At 44.6% G+C, this 21684-nt stretch overlaps 1 protein-coding gene across 1 annotated transcript in view; it reads left to right on the top strand.

Annotated features, from left to right (window-relative positions):
- The window catches only part of SLIT1 (slit guidance ligand 1), a 580546-nt gene that overhangs the window by 35107 nt on the left and 523755 nt on the right, over window positions 1-21684 (top strand). The window lies entirely within an intron of this gene.

A 21684-nucleotide genomic window follows, 5' to 3' on the forward strand; every position in this document is an offset into this window, starting at 1 on the left:
ACTAGCCTGCCAGGTAATTTTATGGAGTTGGGGAGAGGGTCCCTACCTGCCTATACTTTTTATGGAAAGGGGGGTTGGGGGGAACAAATGGACCTGGGAGGGTCTGCCTGTTTGGAGGGGGCTGGGCAGGGGTGCAGGTCATTGCCTCATAGCGAATTGTTTCTATTTTTAAAACTTTTGTTTGCTCGGCTGCCTCAACTGGTGACCCTGGGGTGGGCAGGGGGGGGGGGGGTATAGCCTGGTGACTTTTTTAAACTTGGAGGGGGGGTCATCAGAGGCCTCATGGCCCTTTACTTCTACCACAGGAGCATCGGGACCCGTGTTAGGGTCGCGATGCTCCTGTGGTAGAATAGCATTTCTGGCAAAGTTGTAGATAAAATAACGTGGCTGAAAAATTTGTAAGTCAGCCGCGTTATTTTATTTACAAAGGATTAGATATACATGAGCTGCTTTGCATGGATTTGCAATAGGGGCTCAAACATCGTGCGATATTGCTGTTTAACATGCGTTCTAGCCCTATCGTAGCTTCATAAATCTCCCTATTAGCTGGATAACCGGCTCTGCCCTGGAACAGTCTCCATCCCGCTCCCCAAGTTAGCCGGATCACTTGGGCTGGTCCAGCATGGTAGGATTTTCTAATTGCGCCGCACATCTGGCTTAGTCCAAATTTAGCCGAGCAAACTGTCTGTGCGTACCTTTTGGCATCATACTGAAAATTAACCCTGTAGGGTGGGGATGGCGAACTCCAGTCCTCGAGTGCCACAAACAGGATATCCACAATGAATATGCATGAAATAGATTTGCATAAAATGGAGGCACTGCATGCAAATCTTTCTCATGCATATTCATTGTGGATATCCTGAAAACTTGGCCTGTTTGTTGCACTGGAGTACACCATCACTGCTATTGCGGGTCCTGTTCACGTAGGCGTAGAATCTGTAGGGACATTTTTCCCTCAGACTTTACACTAAGTTTTATGGCAAAAGTACACGCATACTTTCGCTTTGAAAATTACTCCAGGTAAAAAGTGCCCACCCACATTTATGCCTGCTAATGTGTGCAGATAGTTTTCTGGGGGAAATGTATGTGCAGGCTTTTATGAAATTGAAAAATATGCAGGTAACTTCTAAGCCCACACCCCGGCGCGCCTCTCTTATACAAAGGTACAGATGTGTGCGCACAGCGTGCATGCCCGCATTTTTGCCCGCATATCGAGCAGACAATTTCACAAGAGATCCTGTGGGTGGGTAAGGCACTGTTTGACCTGCAGAGACGCCTTTTAAAATTTTTATCCTTAAGTGAAAACTTTGGTTCCCAGGCGATATTGACTCAGTGTAATAATAATTCTGGGAGTGTTAACAGTTAGCCAGGCCCCTGGTTCTCTGTGGCAACCTGAGCGGCAGATTCCACGGGCAGATAGAATTCCACAGCCAAGCTAAACATTTTGCAGCAGCTCCCAATGGAATGTCTGCGGCGATAAATATGCTCGTATCTTGCTATCTCACCAGAAAAAAAACAAAACATCTTTTCACATAGGAGGAAAATGTTTCCTGCTTTAGTTACAAGAATGAACATAATCCTTAAATAGCAGAACTCAAAACATAAATGTATATTAACCCTTTGAGACTGTCCTTACAGCACAAGCTCAGAGAAACTGATCTCTGCTCCTCTCCTATAGCAGGAGCTCAGGGAAACTTTGATCCCGATTGTTCCTTGAAAGGCAGGAATACAACCACTGCACGTTGTTTTTTTAATATCTTTTCTCAAGAGCAGAGAGAAATGTAAGAGGAGATAGAAGGAAAAATATGCTGCGACACAGTGAAATTATAGCCCGAGTTAGCTGTGCCGGTTAGAGTCTGCTAGGGGACAGTAAGCTGAGGTTTGATGCTCTTTGTTTGTATATCAGGGGGTTCCTGACCCTGTTTACCCGCTGGTTGTCTTATTGTGACTGTGCATGTTCTTTTGTTCGCCGGATTGTGCAGGATATATACATTTAAAGTAAGTAAATAAGTAAGTAAATAAATAAATAAAGGAGGGACCTTGAAATACAAATATTCATTAAGGATGTGCATTCCTTTTAACGAATGGCACATCCGAAGCAAAAAAGGCCATTAATGGCCTTGCGCGAAAATACCCCCAAATTTTCAGGCATTTTTCTTTTGTTTAAAAAAACAAACAAAAAAAAAAATAAATCTAGGCCTTTCAACCACATGTAAGGAACTATTGTGTTTCGTTACCAGAATGCGTGAAGCAAAATTCTGGGGAGGTTCAGAAAGTGTAATGAAACAGAGATTTGGGCGTTGCTCCCCCATGTGAGAGAAGCAGATGGTGTGCTCCATCTGCCATTATCGTAGCGTGTGGATTTTCCTTTGGATTCTCAGTTGGATTTTTTAGTTGAAAGTCTGAGTTAACCTTATAAGGGGCAGCGTACTGAATGCTGTACCACGCTGACTGTTTTCTGGGTTAAGCCTCTGGGATCTGTCTACATAGAGACTTGGGCCTTATCCCTAGAGTGTTTTGTCCATGTTTTAGTTTTCTGTTTTAGTTGCCAGAGGAGGAAGGTTCTTTCCACTGCCTCTGAGCTGCCCTGCTGAGTAAGATTTTGCCTTTTCTGTGTTACTGAGCACCCCAGAGCCCAGGGGCTCAGCGTCTGTTGGTCTGAGAAGTGCCTTTCCTTTTGAAAGGACTGGGAGAAGAATCGCTGTCGCCAAGGAAGAATGGACTCCTATCCATTTCCAGGGAGAAGAATTTGAGGGATGGTATAAGAATCCTGAATGTTCTCAGGGATATTTATCAGAGGAGAAAGCATGAAAAGGCACCCCCATTGGGTGCCACAAAGTGGAGGGTGAAGAACAGTGAGGACTATGGGGAAGGTATGAGAAATGGGACTAACCTGGGATAAACCTTTTTCCTTCCCATTCCCATGGGAGGATCTGAAGAGAAACTGGGAAAAGTGAAGGGAGAATAGCCGGTCAGTTTACTCAAGAGATTGGCTGAAGTAACTGTAGAACTGGTCGCTGGTCACAAATTTATTAAGTTTTAAGTTGTGGAAATCTATTGGATTATTTTCACTTTTGAGTTTACAAAGAAATCCAATTCACTTTTATAACCTAACTAACAGGCCGATTCAGTAAAGTCCGCGGGAGAGCGGACGAACGCCCGCTCTCCCGGCGCGCGCACTGGCCCCTTGCCGGTGTACGCGATGCAGTATTCAAATTAGGTGGTGCGGTAGAAACGGGGAAAATGAGGTGCTAGGGACACTAGTGCGTCCATAGCGCCTCCTTTTAGCCCGGAGCGGCAGCTGTCAGCGGGTTTGACAGCCGACGCTCAATTTTGCCGGCGTCGGTTCTCGAGCCCGCTGACAGCCACGGACTCGGAAACTGGACACCGGCAAAATTGAGCGTCCGGTTTTTGGCCCGACAGCTGCGGGCCGAATTCAAATTTTTTTTTTTTTAACTTTTTTTACTCTTCTGGACCTCCGACTTAATATCGCCATGATATTAAGTCGGAGGGTGCACAGAAAAGCAGTTTTTACTGCTTTTCTGTGCACTTTCCCGGTGCCGGAAGAAATTAGCGCCGACCTTTGGATCGGCGCTAATTTCTTAAAGTAAAATGTGCGGCTTGGCTGCACATTTTACTTTTTGTATCCCGCGTGCATACCTAATAGGGCCATCAACATGCATTTGCATGTTGAGGTCACAATTGGGTGCCGCGGGTTGGACGCGCGTTTTCCTCCCCTTATTGAATAAGGGGTAAGGGAAAACGTGCATCCAAGAGCAGGCTAACTGTATCGGCCTGTGTATCAGTAAAATTGAATTGGCATTCACACAGTCTCCGGCATGATTATGGCTACTGCCTATGTTGAGAGATCTTCAGTGCTGTTTACAGGGTGTGGAACCAGAGACTAAGGGTGTGGGTTAATAATGCAAAGGGCCTTGAAGCTGAGCTTATCCCCACAGGGGATCCTGGACACTCCGAGTGATATGCTATCCTGGTGAGAACTGTGCAAATAGGGTCTACCCTTGAGATGTGCGCTTTTGGGGACAGGGAGCTACACACCCTTCCATTCCCAATGGCAGTTACAGGGCCTGGGCCCTACCAAACTAACTGAGCTGAACTCAGCCAGGGCCTCACCGGGCTCCTTCTGCACCCCTCGTAAAAATTTGCCAGGACCAGGAACAACCCCAGCCCCCACTTTTCCTTTTCATGGGTGTTGCTGGGAAAAAGCCAAGTCTTTTAAAAATGGTGCCACTGGATTTGAGAATGACATCAAAGGAGATGCTTTAACGTAAAAGAACTGCTGGATAAATGCTGGTCAGATCCCTTTCTTTTACAACTCATAGGGCAATTTGTTAACATAAAGAACACGTGCAAATTTCTTGTACATTAAGGAACAAGATTACCATTAGGTTACTGCTCCAGTTCTTTTCTTGATCTAGAACTCACTCAGTTGCTCAAGCTGCTTGTCATGAAGTTAGCATGTGGCACATTTAAAACTAATCAGAGAAAGTTCTTTTTTACTCAATGCACAATTAAACTCTGGAATTTGTTGCCAGAGGATGTGGTTAGTGCAGCTATTGTAGCGGTGTTTAAAAAAGGATTGGATAAGTTCTTGGAGGAGAAGTCCATTACCAGCTATTAATTAAGTTGATTATAGCCACGGCTATTACTAGCAACTGTAACATGGAATAGACTTAGTTTTGGGGGTACTTGCCAGGTTCTTATGGCCTGGATTGGCCACTGTTGGAAACAGGATGCTGGGCTTGATGGACCCTTGGTCGGACTCAGTATGGCATGTTCTTAAGTGTCAAGTACTAGAGTGCAGTTTCAAGCCTGTGCTTGGTTGATGTAACCACTAGAGCTCATTGTGCATTGCCTGTCCCTTGGAAATCTTCCTCTTATCTTTCAGCCCTTCTCAACTGTAGCTCATCCTGCTGCAATTTCATAGCGTCTGGGATTCTGCACAGTGTCCTGAAAGTTCCAGGATGGTTTGCAGTAGATAAGCAACTTAATTGCAAAGCAGGTTTTGGTACATTTTTCTGTGGTTCTGAGGCATGCGGTAAGCATTTCTGGCCTTGGAGTGCACTGATAATGCTTAAATAACTCCTTTCCTGTGATAACTGACAGTGCCAGCATTCTGCCTCGCTTCTCTTTTCACCTTCTCTGCTTTTCTTTCTCCGTCTTTTGGTCTCTTCCTTCTCTTAATGTTTCTCACTGCCATTTTTCTTGTCTTCTTTTATTTTTCTCTCTCCCTCTCTGTGGTCTCTCTGGGCTTAGGATTTGTGATTCGACCAAGGAATTCATGAAAAAATAAACATAGGAAAGAATGTTCTCAAACCTTATTGCTCTGAACTCATCTTGCCCTTCCTTCCTCTCTCTATCTTGAAATTTCCTCTCCTGGAGTCTCAGATATTCCTGTTTTCAGACATTATATCAGACATTATATTTATTTACTGATTATTCTAACCGTGTGTTCCCTTTAATATTTTGTGCGCACGTGCGTGTGCAATGTGGCGTGCAAGTTTGTGCGCAGTGTTCTCTGAAATGCCATTTTATTTTCCTTGCCTCGTGCATGCTGTGGTTACCTGCGGGCGCTTGTTTCATGACCTGTGTGGGTGCGCTCCCGCTCACAGGGAACATTGCTTCGTAGCTTTTTTTTTAAACTGCATTTGTTAAAAGGTGCGACCACCTCCTCTCGCCTACCTATAATTAACCCCCACCCCCACCCCATCCCACATTTCTTTTTGTATTTGTAAGAGACAACCCATTCACATGATTATTCAAAAGACCTTTATTGGATGATATGGCTGGCCGCAGCATAGCTCAATTGCATACAACAATTCAATTAATAAACAATTACTAGCATTCATTCAATTACAAAAGCATCAATTACTAATATATTCTCAATCCCCAGGGGTGACCATGTCTTCGCCTGCTGAATTCCCATTCACCAAATGCTCCCTAGGATTATGCTACAGTTATGTAGTGCCGTTGTGGACGCAAGACCATCAAAGCCGTGCTCCATTTCATAAGTTCTCTATAATATCATGGTACAGCAAAGTAGCACTATTGGGGGACAAGGGGCCGTCAAAGCCCCGCCCCCTCAAGTTATCCAGCAATTTGATCCTGATTACCAACTAAGTTGTCTGTGGTACAATGAAGTCCTGCTCTGTAAAAGAGCAGGTGTCACTCATTAAGCATGCCAACACAATTTTGGGTGATGTGCAGGCCAATCCTGGCCGTCAAAGCCAAAGGCTTGACAGGCAATTCATCTCGCTGTCATCCTCCAATACAACGTAGGAGCAGAAATACCACACTACGTGGTATTCTCTTCCCTGCTAGCTTTCAAGAATTGCATATGTAGTGCCCCCCCCCGGGTCATGGTCAACCCCTGCCACAAGCCCACAGTAGTGACACCTCACTTGCCAAGGGCACCCCACTAACCTAGCTGCGGCCATATCTTACAACCACTAATGCTGCTTAGGGCTTTAACAACCCTGAATACTGTTGTTCGATGCCTTGGTAAGCCATGATAATGATGAAAACATGCTGCATATTGCTCTGGAGATAGCGCAACCCCTTGCTGAATACTGCCATTTGCCTGTCAAGGCCTCGTCCTGAAACCTGCTGGGTTTAACATGTAGGACATGCTGTATGCAGTAATAATCGAAAGGCATGGTTGCCATGTTTCTGCCTTGCTTCTCCAGGATTTCAAACCTTGTCTCCCCCCTCCTCCGGATAACCTGTTAATTGGCCCGCATGAACAATACAGGCAGGACAGATAGTAGAGACATTGCCACAGGGTGTTACGTCAGCCGGCTGTGGAACTCACGACCGGCCCTCCTTGCCTAGCCCGCCGCCCTGCCGGGGCGGGTCCCGGTTTCTCCTTTGCCTTCTTGGGCCCAAGACGCGGCTGAGACGCCGCTGATGGGCTGCACCACAACAAAGACGCCGCCGCCATCAGCCTCTTCCCTTCTGGGTTCCCTAGGCACGCATGCGTGCCCCTCTTTTCAATTTAAAGGGCCCACAGCACACTAAAGCTGCCGGCCCTTCCTGAAGGTGTCACGTGCTAGGACCTATTTAAGGCAAGCTCTGACAGTCAGAGCTTGCCTTTGCAACAGGACCCCTCACTTCTTGTTGCTTCCTGGCGATTCTTCAAGTTCCTGAATCCCTCTATTGTTGGACTGCTTCCCCGGACACAAACCCTGCTTTGCCTGACCACGTCGTTGATTCTCTCCAAGCGTTGACCTCTCCTTTGCCTGATCACATTGTTGATTCTTTCCAAGCGTTGACCTCTGCTTTGCCTGACCATGTCGTTGATTCTCTCCAAGCGTTGACCTCTGCATTGCCTGACTACGTCATTGACTCTCTCTTCGTCCAGACCTCAGCCTGTCTTGCCACTTCTTCCTGCTTTCCGCCGGTCCTGACTCTAGCTTGCTTACGACACTCCCTCAGTGTACGTTCTGGACTTGGCCTATTCAGGTTTCGGCCTGTTCTTGCTCGGGCGCCTCATGTCTGACTCTGTTCCTTTCGGTACCCGGGTCTCCAGGATTCCACCTCATCCAGTACAGACTAATACTCTTCTCAGTTGCTGCCTCTGGGCTGACTTCGATCCTTCCATTGATGACTACATACGGAGGCCCACCTAAGCCCTGCTGGCCCCGGTACCCAAAGGCTCAACCTGCGGGGAACAAGGGCTAGTATTGATGAAGCGCCAGCCAGCCTCCGTCCATCAGCCCACTCCGCCTGCTGACGGTGGGGGACCCATAGAACCCTTCCTACGGGTTGCGTCAACCCCGCCTCGGCCCAAGGGTCCACCTCCGGCACAACACAGGGTATCAACAACCACCAAAATAGCACTTCAGCCACCCTCTTGGAGGCAGGCAGCTAGATCAAAGACCATTGACACAGATAAAACCCGTTTAGTAATTCTCTCTACTGGCCCTGCCTATGCACCCGAATTTGGAACAAGAAACCCATTCAGGTAAGGCAGTGTGAGATGCCTAGATTAAGTGAAACATGTGAATTGATCTGCCAAATTGCATAGGGATGGGTCTATAGCTTTGCTGTAAGAATTAATAATTATTTTGTGCAGGGTTGCAAGAGCCACAGGATCTCCCCAAGAGCTTATGGCTATATTGGCAAACACAGGGAGGTTGAATTGTAAGCTGGAAACAGTGATGGTGACATGCCCCACAACACCGGGTCGCTTGCCCAATTCCTCTAAAGTTTTGCCTACCTGCACTAGAGATTATACCAAGGATGGGTACAAAGGAAAATCAACTACAAGATAGCACCACTGTTGAGCAAGCTATGCAAACACCTTGTTGAACATTTAAATCTGTCCTGCCTTGAAATTAACCACCATTAGCTGAGATAGCTCATGGACGAACACTGGGCACTGTCCTGAACAAATAACAAGATCGCATACTAAAATGAAAATTCCAACTGCCACAAACTCCTTCTCCATTTTCAACCTCTGAATCATTGTCCAAAGTCCCTTCCCAGTGATAGGGAAAAAAAAAAAAAAATCCTCTCATCTCCTCCTTTTCACGGTAAAACACAACTTCTCCAAAAATCAGTTCTTCCTCCTGGGACACCACACAGCCCACTCTCCCTGGCTGCAGGGTAAAGCAGAACTCAGGCAACTGCAGACTCTGCTTTAACTGGGGGGCAGAGCACCGAAGCCTCATCCCATTCCCCTCGACAGGGGTAAAAGCCCTCCCAGAATGGGAGCAGGTCAAAAGAGAAATCGCGCTCTTAAAGACAAAAAACATACTCTCTTCTGAATGCTTCAAGCCAGGTCCGTGAAGGCTCTAGCAGGGATATTGTCCTCGCCTGTCCCAGTGATGCAGGCTGGGGGAGGGGGGATCCACCGGGAACAACTCTCCTTCTCCCAAAAAGAAATCTACATCCAACTGTGCTGCTTATGCTCAGGCAAGGGGTTTTCATAGCCTGAGCTTGGACCAATCCCAGCACCCTGGGCAGGAAAAAGAAAATCCGAGCGATGGTCTCCAGACATGATAACGATCTCCAGAGTTAGCCAGAGGAAATTTAGCGAGGGAAGCCAAGTACCCCTTACACTGTGTATTTAGTTGTTATGTTGTACACCGCATTGAGCTTTCTGTGCATATGCGGTTTATGAATCTGATAAATGCATTGATAGTTAAAGGAGATTATCCAGTTTTCTCTGAGACATGTCCAGCGATGCCACATGTACAGTCTTACTGGATAGTGCATTCCATAACTGGATCACACTATGCTAAATTAATTCTTCCCTGGAATTGAATTGTTCCCCTTTATCTGGAGCTCCAAAGTCCGTCCTCTTGTCTTTTGCATGTTGCCAAATGTAAGAATGTGGTTTGATGCACCTGTTGCCCTCTAAATATTGAGAGACAAATACTGCTATTATCTTCTCTCAATCTCCTCTCTAAGGCGAAAATCCACAGCTGCCCTGACTTTTCCTCATCTGGTCCCGACTTTCAGGCCGATACAGTACAGTGCATTTGGATGCACGTTTTTGAAGCGCTAACTTTACCCCATATTCAGTAAGGGGTAATAGCGCATCGAAAACGCGCGTCCACCCCCCCCCCCCCCCCCCAAGACTAATAGCTCTATTAGTCATTCCCGCGTGATACAGAAAGTAAAATGTGCAGCCAAGCCGCACATTTTACTTTCAGAAATTAGCAAAAACTGCTTTTCTGTGTACCCTCCGACTTAATATCATGGCGATATTAAGTCGGAGGTCCCGAAAGTTAAAAAAAGTTAAAAAAAAAAAAAAATTTAAAACGGGCCCGTGGCTCACGGGTTGAAAACCGGACGCTCAATTTTGCCGGCGTCCAGTTTCCGAACCCGTGGCTGTCAGCGGGCTCGAGAACCGACGCCAGCAAAATTGAGCGTCGGCTGTCAAACCCGCTAACAGCTGCCGCTCCTGTCCAAAAAGAGGCGCGAGGGATGCACTAGTGTCCCTAGCGCCTCTTTTTACCGCCGGCCCTAATTTAAATATTTTAGATTACTGAATTGCGCGCACAGGGCACTGGCCTGTGCGCTCGCCCGCTCTCCCGCGAACTTTACTGTATCGGCCTGTTAGTGTGGCTTTTACCCCCAGTATGCCTTCCAGTTATGGATCATTTCAGTGAAAACAAGGAAGACCAAAAGTGGGGCAGGCTTGCTAGGACGTGATACAACTGTGGGTTAACAGCAGAAACCCCTGCCTGAGGTGATACCTGGCTGACCTCTCTTCTGCCTTATTCCCCCAGCACCAAGTGCCAGTGCAGCAGAGCTTCCCCAGGAGTCAATGAGGAGAGGTGTCAGGTGGAAGGAACCACGGCTGGGTCTGGTGAAATGTCATTAAGGAAAAAACCTTGGTATACTCCCGAGCTTAAAGCTATGAAAATGGAGCTACGTAAGACAGAAAAAGAATGGCGCAGAAACCAAAATTCTACTACTTTATTAAAATTCAAATCATTACTACACAAATATCGCCAAGCCACCGACAAAACAAAAAAAGATTTCTATGCTTCCAGAATTCACCAATATCAATTCAACCCTCATGCACTTTTCCAATATGTCAAAAGCCTTGTTACTGCTCCAACTTACAACAATCTAAACAACAATGATGATTCAAAATGTGAGGAACTAGCTACGTTCTTTTATAGCAAAATACATTCTATTTTAACGCGATTTAATTCATTTCCTGCTCCTTTACACACCAACCAAGCTACATCAGCCGCTCAAGATAAATTTGAAACAAAGCTATCTAATCTTGAGATTACTACTGGTATTGAAGTTGAGTCAATTCTAAAGAAAATGAAACCAGCTTTCCACCCCACAGACATCTTACCTACTAAGACTCTTCTTACAATACATTCTACAATAGCAAAACCTATTGCAAAGATTCTTAACAAATCCATCACCACAGGCATAGTTCCTTCTATACTTAAACATGCTATCATTACTCCAATGATAAAAAAAATCTAACCTAGATTCATCTGATCCAGCAAACTTTCGACCAGTATCAAACCTACCCTTCCTTTCAAAGATTATGGAAAGAGTCATCAACAAACAACTAACTGATTATTTAGATGATCATCAAATACTCTTCCCATCCCAATATGGGTTCAGAAAGTACCACAGCACGGAAACGCTTTTGATATCACTTTCTGAGGTGCTACTAAAAGCTTTAGATGCTGGCAAATCATACCTCATCGCCCTTCTTGATGTATCAGCTGCTTTCGACACGGTAAACCACAACACCTTTATTACCCGTCTATCTGAAATAGGTATCTCGGGATCGGCTTTACTATGGTTTCAGTCATTCCTGAGCAATAGAACATACAGCATTAGATGTGGACAAAGTGAATCCAAGCCAAGAAACCTCTCTCAAGGAGTCCCCCAAGGATCTTCTCTCTCCTCCACATTATTCAATGTTTACCTTACACCACTATGCCGGTTACTCTCTAAATTGGGCCTTCAACACTTCATCTACGCAGATGATGTTCAAATACTCATACCTATAACCAGCACAATCACAAATGCACTGAGTACCTGGAAGGTAGCTTTATTAGAAATTAAAACAATCCTCACAGACAACCACTTGGCTATAAATACCAATAAAACTGAACTTATCATAATTTCACCTCCAAAAAAAAAATGCAATACTGATCAACTCTGATATTCCTCAAAACAACTCCACTATTTCACAACAAGTACGCAGCCTTGGTATCATCATTGACAGCAATCTCACGTTTAAAAAATTCATCGCGGATACGGTAAAAAACGGTTTCTTTAAGCTATACATGCTTAAACGTATTAAATCTCTATTATACCAATATGATTTCCGCACAGTCTTACAAGCAACTATTTTATCAAAGATTGATTACTGCAATGCTCTGTTACTGGGTCTACCTAAAGCCACCATTCAACCTTTGCAAATGCTGCAAAATGCAGCTGCCCGCATTATCACCGACACAAGCCGCCATGATCACATCACTCCAGCTCTTCAGTCTTTGCACTGGCTACCCGTGGCTTACAGGATAATTTATTTATTTATTTATTTATTTATTTAGCAGTTTTCTATACCGACCTTCATAGTAGATAACCATATCGGATCGGTTTACATTTTAACAAAGGGTAAAACTGAGGTAACAATTCTGGTAAATAATAGATAACAAAGGAAAAGGAATAAGTCAAAGTTACAATCAACAAGGTATGGAAAACTTGGAGGCTTAAAGACAAGCTGGAAGGAAGATAGAGGCAGGTAGAATAAATATAACATGATACGAATAATTTAACGGGTTAGAGCATATGCTTTAACCAGGAAATGCCAGTGTCCATTGTTCAGGAGGAAGTGTGTCAAGGTCCTTGTAAGAAGTGAGGCTCAAACTAGTGATTATCCGGTGGATCTGGGAAGGCTTGGTGAAAGAGCCACGTCTTTAGTCTTTTTCTGAAGGTTAAGAGGCAGGGTTCCAATCTGAGATTTGCTGGGATATTGTTCCAGATAGCTGGGCCTGCAATTGAAAAAGCTCTGTCTTTGGTCGTAGAGAGGCGAGTGGCTTTAGTAGGGGGAAATTTCAGAGTGCCTTTGTGGATATCTCTCGTTGGTCTGTTAGAGGAGTGGAGTTTGAAAGGGATATCCAGGTCGAGTTGGAGTTGCTGATGGATGGTTTTGTGTATTAGGGTAATAGATTTGTACAGGATTCTGAAATTTACTGGTAACCAATGTAGGTTTCTGAGGACGGGGGAGATGTGTTCACCGCGGCTGGTGTTTATAAATCTATGTCGCTGATACACAAAGCCATTCAAAACAGAGAAATGCACTGGTTCACAGATCAACTACAATTCAAAACGTCTTCCCGCCCAACGAGATTCCAGAATTTAGCCAAACTAAATATCCCAGCACCCAATCTGACTAAACTTTCTAGTACAAAAGAACGATCTTTCATCATTGCTGGATCAACAATATGGAACACCATGCCCTCTGAATTACGCCAGGAACTCTGTCACAAAAAATGTAAACAAAACCTTAAAATCTGGCTATTTAAAAAAGCCTACTATTAATGAACTTAATCTTCTACTACTCTTCTTAATTTCCACAGTCTCTCATATATTGCTTATATTCTATTAATACAAAGTTATATACTATATTGTATTCGTTCAATTACCATGTTATATTGTAAAGCGCAATGTTGAATTACTGTTTGAATGTAAACCGAGGTGATGTTATTTACGTACCCCGGTATAGAAAAATCTATAAATAAATAAATAAATAAAATTAAACTTTTCAAGTCTTCAGAACTCGGTGTTCTGAAGAGCACAAACTACCATTCTGAAGAAACTTGTGATTTCTTTCAAACAAGGGGCATCTTTATCTTCTATGTCTTAATTGACTTTGTGTAATACTGAGCAAACTAAAGGGAACTGTACATTCCAAGGGTCCAATTTCCAGCTTTGTGTTTTGGGTAGAATATACACATATATATATAAACCACAGAAACCTCCAGCCTTCTGGGTTAATCTCTTGATGGAATTTACCTGCCTGTGATGTGAGTTTATTATCTTTACATAACGAGAGAGAGCAAACGTGTGCCGTACCTGAAACGTTTTCAGGGCCTCAATCCCAGCCTGGTGCAAACATTCTTTAAAAATAGAACCTCCACTGCACACACAAAGAACCCTTTAAGAATCCCCCTGTCTCTCACGGCTTATAATGAAGCCCTGGGGAGGAGCTGTGTCCTGGTTGAAAGACTGGGAGAGAAAAAAAAATCCCTTTCTGCCCACCCATCCAGCAGCTGACGCTTGCTCCCTCAACCCGGCAAGCAGTGTAACTGCGCAGGGCACAGGCAGTTGCTATCCTGGTTGCCGTCGGATCCCCCGGGGAGGCAGGCGGAGGTGGAGTGAATGCTGGGGGATTAGTGCTCTAATCCTTTTGTCTGGCAAATCTGTAACAGAGTTATTTAGGAAGACACTGAAAGGAAGATTTAGGGGTGGGCCTTCCTAGGTAGTCTCATTAGAGTGACCTGAACTGTGGGGGGGGGCCCCCACACAGAACAAGCTAAGGGCTGGTGGGCTGGTACTCCTAGTTGATGTTATGGTGTGACTCAGATTTATCTCAATAGGAAGCAGGGAGGAGGAGGAAGAGGGTGAAAGTGAGACAAAGGCCTGTTGGGGCTTCTCCTTAGCTGCAGGGCCTCAGAGAAGAGGAAATGGTGGTGGATTGGGGGTAGTGTGTGTGTGTGTGTGTGTGTGTGTGTGTGTGTGTTCGCGCGTGCATGTAGTTGAGAGGTGAGGTAGGATATATGTAATCCCCTCCAATCTCCTGTTCTTTCCTCTTTGTCTCTTCATCACTGCAGGCTGCATCCACCTATAATAGTTTCTGACTCACCTTAATCTCCTTTCCTTAGTCACGGCTGCAAACAGTTCAGGTTTGGTTTTTTTTAACAAGCTTTTTATTTATTCCTTTATTAATGTAATTGACTTACCATTGTTGTTTATCCTACTTTTTCCATAAAACTGATTTGAAGTAACACACACACACACACACACACACACACACACACAAAAAGCACAGCTTGAGTACCAGCAGCAGAGTGGTCCATTTCTCTAGACAGAATGGGAGGTAACATTTCGCAGCAGTTTTACCATGAATGGAAGAGGTAGCAACAGCATGAACCGTACAGAGTAACAGGAAAGGCATTAATCACACGATAAACAGTTACTCAGATCCAAAGCAATATTTCCGCAGTTAAGAAAAATGATGAAATGGCTTGAAATCTACCAGGAGGGAGGTCCTGAAGCCCGGTGGAGTGCCTCACCGGGTACCTACCATGATCGTTCCTAATTTGGAAATAAAAATCTAAACACAACCTGTACTCTGAAATTGATATAGCCACTAAGAAACTAAAGTAGTGAAATTACTGACCCTTTTCATAATTAAAATGGCAAAGACCAAAATTCAAGATTGTCACAGACTAGCCTGACACTGATAGTGGTTCTCTGTTTCTTGGAGATTTGTTTTATTCTTTTTTTTTTTTTGCCTGTTTTTTCAATCCTGCTCTTCTTTCCCTCTTGATATAGTGAAGAAAAAGAGTCTGTTTTTCCAGACTCTTAAGAGTAGGAACATTTTGTCATTTTCTCACAAGAGGCTCCTAGGGAGCTGAGCTGCCTGACATCAAGCATTTAGGTACAAATACAGTAACCACCTTGGACCCAGAATTGACATCTCCTTGATGGCTCAAGATGCCTCAAAATATCTTGATGAGAAGATACCTCTGATCTTTAGGAGGAAATTGCATTGTTTTTGTACCCATTGCAGAAGCTGCCGAACCATCTGGGATGCTTGTAGAAGTGGCATATGGCAGCACTTCTCTCTGTCCCTTTGTGTGGAGAAGCCGCCTGCAGGGAGCCTGAGGATATGTCTGTTCAGAGTACCAGCCCTATGCCTGGGAACGAGTGATACCATTGAGAGCCCGGGCCTGGACTAAACTTGGAGAGAACCAGAATCGTTGCCCCTAAAATAGCCAATGATTGGGAGGGCACGATTTCTCTGGTGGCCATGGTGAAAAGTGTTTACAGGACCTGGTGTGCCAGTAGCTAACGAAGTCTCAGCCTAGTGCCAGCTCATCGCACTCCAGAGCTAGCCAGGAGAACTTCAGTTATCCAGACATGTGATATAATCTCAGAAAAAGAAAGAGTGTTAAAATATCTGAAATTCCCTTCTCTACAGATAAACGGTCTAATCTTCGGCTCACTCACCTGTAGGTCACCAGGTCAGAGTGGGTTCTCCAGCCTTAAGATCTCAAACCATGAGTCCCCCCTCTGGGGAAGTGGGTATCTTCCCCTATGCTCACGGAAGTAACCCTTGAGAGAGCAGAAAATTGTGTGGGAGCTACAGTTCATGAAAAATTGGAATTACAGCACTCCTCCACTGCTCGATTAGAGGATAAGATGAAAATGTGACACCTATAGGTTACTAACACATTTCTGGCTATCTGCGGAAATACATTTTTAAATTTCTGGTACAGTCTGGATTGTATCTCCCCCTGGAATGTGACTTGTATATAAAAATAAAAAGAGATCTCCAAGAGGAAGGAGATAGGGGGGTGTGGTGTAGAGAGTTGATGTGAAGCTGCATTGATGCCGAGCCCTGAGTTCCCATGTATCTAATTTTTTTAACTTGTATGAAGACATCTGAGAATTCCGGAGATCTTCAGGGAGAGGCATAATGTGTCAGCTGTGTTTTTGCTGCTTCATTCTTTGTGTATGGATCACAGCCATCATCTTAAATCAGTTCTATGTCAGTAAATGTGACATGTTACTTCAACCATCTACCTCAATAATTAAATTTTAAGTTTATGTGTGACCATATATGAAAATAAAAGCAAATGTCACTTAGAACTGCTAGTCGGTGTGGAAGTGCTGTTGATGTGTAGAGAGAGTGCTGTGGGGCTGAGCGTTGCGTTCCCCGGGTACAAAACTATAATTTGTCTGGCAGAAATACTAAATGAATACTTCAGTTCGGTGTTCACTAAAGAGGACCCAGGAGAAGGACCTTCGCTAGTTAACAAGAAACTGGAGGGGACTGGAGTAGATGTAACTCCGTTTACAGTGGAGAATGTGTGGGAAAACTGAAAGTGGACAAAGCCATGGGGCCTGTTGAGATTCATCCCAGGATACTGAGGGAGCTCAGAAACATGCTGGCGAGTCCGCTGCATGACCTATTCAATAGATCACTAGAAACGGGAGTGGTGCCGAGTGATTGGAGAAGAGTGGTGGTGGTCCTGCTTCACAAGAGTGGGAGCAGAGAGGAGGCTGGAAACTACAGACCGGTTAGCCTCACCTCAGTGGTGGGTAAAGTGATGGAGTCGCTGCTGAAAGAAAGAATAGTGAACTATCTACAGTCTAAAGAATTGCTGGACCAGAGGCAGAATGGATGCACCAGACTTTTTCAACTGGGTGACTAGGGAATTGGATCGAAGAAGAGTGCTCAATGTCATCTACTTGGATTTCATCAAGGCTTTTGATACGGTCCTACACAGGAGGCTGGTGAATAAAATGAGAAACTTAGGAGTGAGTGCCGAGGTGGTGGCCTGGATTGCAAACTGGTTGACGGACAGAAGACAATGTGTGATGATAAATGGAACTTACTCTGAAGAGAAAGCGGTGTTAAGCGGAGTGCCGCAAGGATCGGTGTTGGGACCGGTCTTGTTCAATATCTATGTCAGCGACATAGCGGACGAGATAGAAGGTAAGGTTTGTCTGTTTGCGGATGACACTAAGATCTGCAACAGAGTGGACACGCCGGAAGGAGTGGAGAGAATGAGACGGGATTTAAGGAAGCTGGAACAGTGGTTGAAGATATGGCAACTGAGATTCAATGCCAAGAAGTGCAGTCATGCATATGGGGTGTGGAAATCCGAAAGAACTGTATTCAATGGGGGGTGAAGGGCTGATGTGCATGGAGCAGGAGAGAGACCTAGGGGTGATCGTGTCTAATGATCTGAAGTCAGCGAAACAATGTGACAAGGCGATAGCTAAAGCCAGAAGAATGCTGGGCTGCATAGAGAGAGGAATATCGAGTAAGAAAAGGGACGTGATTATCCCCTTGTACAGGTCCTTGGTGAGGCCTCACCTGGAGTACTGAGCTCAGTTTTGGAGACCGTATCTATGAAGGGACAGAGACAGCATGGAGGCGGTCCAGAGAAGGGCGACCAAAAAGGTGGATGGTCTACATCGAATGTCTTATGAGGAGAGATTGAACAATCTAAATATGTACACCCTAGAGGAAAAGAGGAGCAGAGGTGATATAATACAGACTTTCAGATACTTGAAAGGTTTTAATGATCCAAAGATAACGACAAACCTTTTCCGTTGGAAAAAAATCAGCAGAACCAGGGGTCTCAATTTAAAACTCCAGGGAGGAAGATTCAGAACCAATATCAGGAAGTATTTCTTCATGGTGAGGATGGTGGATGCCTGGAATGCCCTTCCGGAGGAAGTGGTGAAGACCAGAACTGTGAAGGACTTCAAAGTGGTGTGGGATAAACACTGTGGATCCATAGTCTAGAGGATGTGTATGAAGAGTGGGTGGCTCGCGGGAATGACAGCTACTACCTGGAGATAATACCCTTATTCAATAAACATTGCTCTAAGCTTCAACGGCACGAGGTAATGTGGAAAAAAAGGATTTCCATTCACAAAAAAGCGGGGAGTAGCTTGCTTGTTATGGCGGTTACTACTCCAAACCAAATAAGCCAGATACTTCACTTTCAATGCATATTAGCTCTCTGCTTCAACAGCAAGGGAGATAGTCTGATACTTCACTTTCAATGCATATCCAGCATAGCTCTCTGCTTCAGTGGCAGGGGGGAATGAAGAAAAGTGGATCTATATACAGACAACAACCAACAAGGACTGAATTACATAGTCTGGGTAAACAAATAAGCGTGGATGTAGCTTGCTTATTGCGGCAGTTACTATCCCTAACTAATTAGATATTTCACTTAGATGCAGTTCCAACACTGCTCTGTACATTAATGGCGGGGGTGGAAGGGAAACAGAACCAAAAGGTTACTAAGGGCCAAGAGTAGCAGATAAGTATGAGAAGAAAAAAAGAGTGCGAAAGCTTGCTGGGCAGACTGATGGGCCGTTTGGTCTTCGTCTGCTGTCATTTCTATGTTTCTATGAGAGTGAACCCTGAACATAAGAACATAAGAAAATGCCATACTGGGTCAGACCAAGGGTCCATCAAGCCCAGCATCCTGTTTCCAACAGTGGCCAATCCAGGCCATAAGAACCTGGCAAGTACCCAAAAACTAAGTCTATTCCATATTACTATTGCTAATGGGAGTGGCTATTCTCTAAGGGGCAGATTTTAAAAGCCTTGCGCGCGTAAATCCTTACGGATTTACGCGCGCAGGGCACTCGCGCGCCGGCGCACCTATTTTGCATAGGCCGCCGGCGCGCGTAAAGCCCCGGGATGCGCATAAGTCCCGGGGCTTTCTAAAAGGGGCGGGGAGGGGGCGTTCCCAAAACGATATGCGTTTCGGGGGCGTGCCGTGGCGTTTCGGGGGCGGGTCCGGGGGCGCGCGCCAGCAGCCTGCTGGCGCGAGCAGATTTACGTCTGCTTTTAGCAGGAGTAAATCTGCCAACAAAGGTAAGGGGGGGGTTTAGATAGGGCCGGGGGGGGGGGGGGGGTTAGGTAGGGGAAGGGAGGGGAAGGTGGGGGGAGGGCAAAGGAAAGTTCCCTCCGAGGCCGCTCCGAAATCGGAGCGGCCTCGGAGGGAACAGGCAGCACGCGCTGGGCTTGGCGCGCGCAGGTTGCACAAATGTGCACCCCCTTGCGCGCCGACCCCGGATTTTATAAGATACGCGCGGCTATGCGTGTATCTTATAAAATCCAGCGTACTTTTGTTTGTGACTGGTGCGCGAACAAAAGTACGCGATCGCGCAATTTTTTAAAATCTACCCCTAAGTGAACTTAATAGCAGGTAATGGACTTCTCCTCCAAGAACTTATCCAATCCTTTTTTAAACACAGGTATACTAACTGCACTAACCACATCCTCTGGCAACAAATTCCAGAGCTTAATTGTGCATTGAGTAAAAAAGAACTTTCTCCGATTAGTTTTAAATGTGCCCCGTGCTAACTTCATGGAGTGCCCCCTAGTCTTTCTATTATCCGAAAGAGTAAATAACTGAAAGAGTAAATAAGAGTAAATAACCGATTCACATCCACCCGTTCTAGACCTCTCATCCACAACTAAACCTGACTAAACCTTAGGTATTGATGTGATGAGTTAAACTTGTAGAATGTGCTTATTCTCAGTATCCTTGCTGGGCTGTTTGTTAAGATTTTGTTGTTTTCATTTTTTGGTTTTTCCTCCATAGGCAGGATGATTATTATTAGCTTTTTTCTTCATTTGTATTCTCTTTTTGTTGGCTTATTCTTCATGGCTTGACCTTCGAAGCATTTTATGTGCGTGAAACCAAACTGAACGCTCATAAGTCACATTTTGAAAATCAACCCAGTAAAAATACAAAGCCCACTTTGGCACCTACTTTTCCCTGCAATAGGACGAGGAATTCCGAGGGAGGGGTGGTGATGAGGGCAGGGAAAAGATCTATGAACCTATTTTTGATTTCTGAAAGTTTACACGCAGATCTCCACTCACACTGGCCCGCACACTGGGGACATCCACAAATTTTCAAAACAGAATTACATGCATAGGTCCACTTTGAAAATTCAGGCTAATGTCTGTAGGTAGAAAGTCTGCAGACTTTAGCCCTATGCGGGCTGATATAAAATTACCCTCCTTAAGAAAGATTGCAATGTATAAGGTGCGAACTGTTTGTTTTCCTATTGGATTGCATTTATATTTTGTAATTTCCTTTTTGTTTATATTAAAAAAAAAAAAAAAAGCCAAGACTATCAAGAGGAGAAAGATCTTTTATTTATGTTTTTATTACAGACCTAGAAAGGATGCATCCACCCACTTTTTTCTGTAATGATCCGAATGATAGGTGCAATGTGCAATAAAAGTCCTCCTCTTGCATAATGCTTTTTAACACCACCACACATACCCAGTACAGTCAGATGCAGTGACGCCCCAGATCTATAGTGAGATCTATATGCTTCAAGGCCTGATACCCTGTTTTTTTGTGTAACCCTTTTCATAAGATTGTGATTTGGAATGGATAACATAATCCCTGATGTTTCTTCCTCTACTGGTAGTTATGAGAGGTTCCTCTCCCAACACACTATGGAGAGCCATTTGGATGCCCAATCTTCCAGTCTTGCAAGGTCCTCCTGTAATGTATCACAATCTTCTTGTGATTTAACTACTCTGAATAATTTTGTATCATCCGCAAATTTGATAACCTCACTTGTCGTATTCCTTTCCAGATCATTTATATATAATTGAAAAGCACCGGTCCAAGTACAGATCCCTGAGGTACTCCACTGTTTACCCTTTTCCACTGAGAAAATTGACCATTTAATCCTACTCTCTGTTTCCTGCCTTTTAACCAGTTTGTAATCCACGAAAGGACATCGCCTCCTATCCCATGACTTTTTAGTTTTCTTAGACGCCTCTCATGAGGGACTTTGTCAAACGCCTTCTGAAAATCCAAATACACTACATCTACCAGTTCACCTTTATCCACATGTTTATTAACCCCTTCAAAACAATGAAGCAGATTTGTTAGGCAAGACTTCTCTTGGGTAAATCCATGTTGACTGTGTTCCATTAAACCATGTCTTTCTATATGCTCTACGATTTTGATCTTGAGAATAGTTTCCACTATTTTTCCTGGCACTGAAGTCAGGCTCACTGATCTGTAGTTACCCGGATCGCCCCTGGAGCCTTTTTTAAATATTGGGGTTACATTTGCCACCCTCCAGACTTCAGGTACAATGGATGATTTTAATGATAGGTTACAAATTTTAACTAATAGATCAGAAATTTAATTTTTGAGTACCTTCAGTACCCTAGAATGCATACCATCTGGTCCAGGTGATTTGCTACTCTTTAGTTTGTCAATCTGGCCTACTACATCTTGCAGGTTCACAGTGATTTCGTTCAGTTCGTCTGAATCATTGCCCCTGAAAACCATCTCCGGAACTGGTATCTCCCCAACATCCTCATTAGTAAACACGGAAGCAAAGAATTCATTTAGTCTTTCTGCA

This window comes from Rhinatrema bivittatum, chromosome 7, assembly GCF_901001135.1.
Source record: "Rhinatrema bivittatum chromosome 7, aRhiBiv1.1, whole genome shotgun sequence".
Classification (NCBI taxonomy): Eukaryota; Metazoa; Chordata; class Amphibia; order Gymnophiona; family Rhinatrematidae; genus Rhinatrema; species Rhinatrema bivittatum.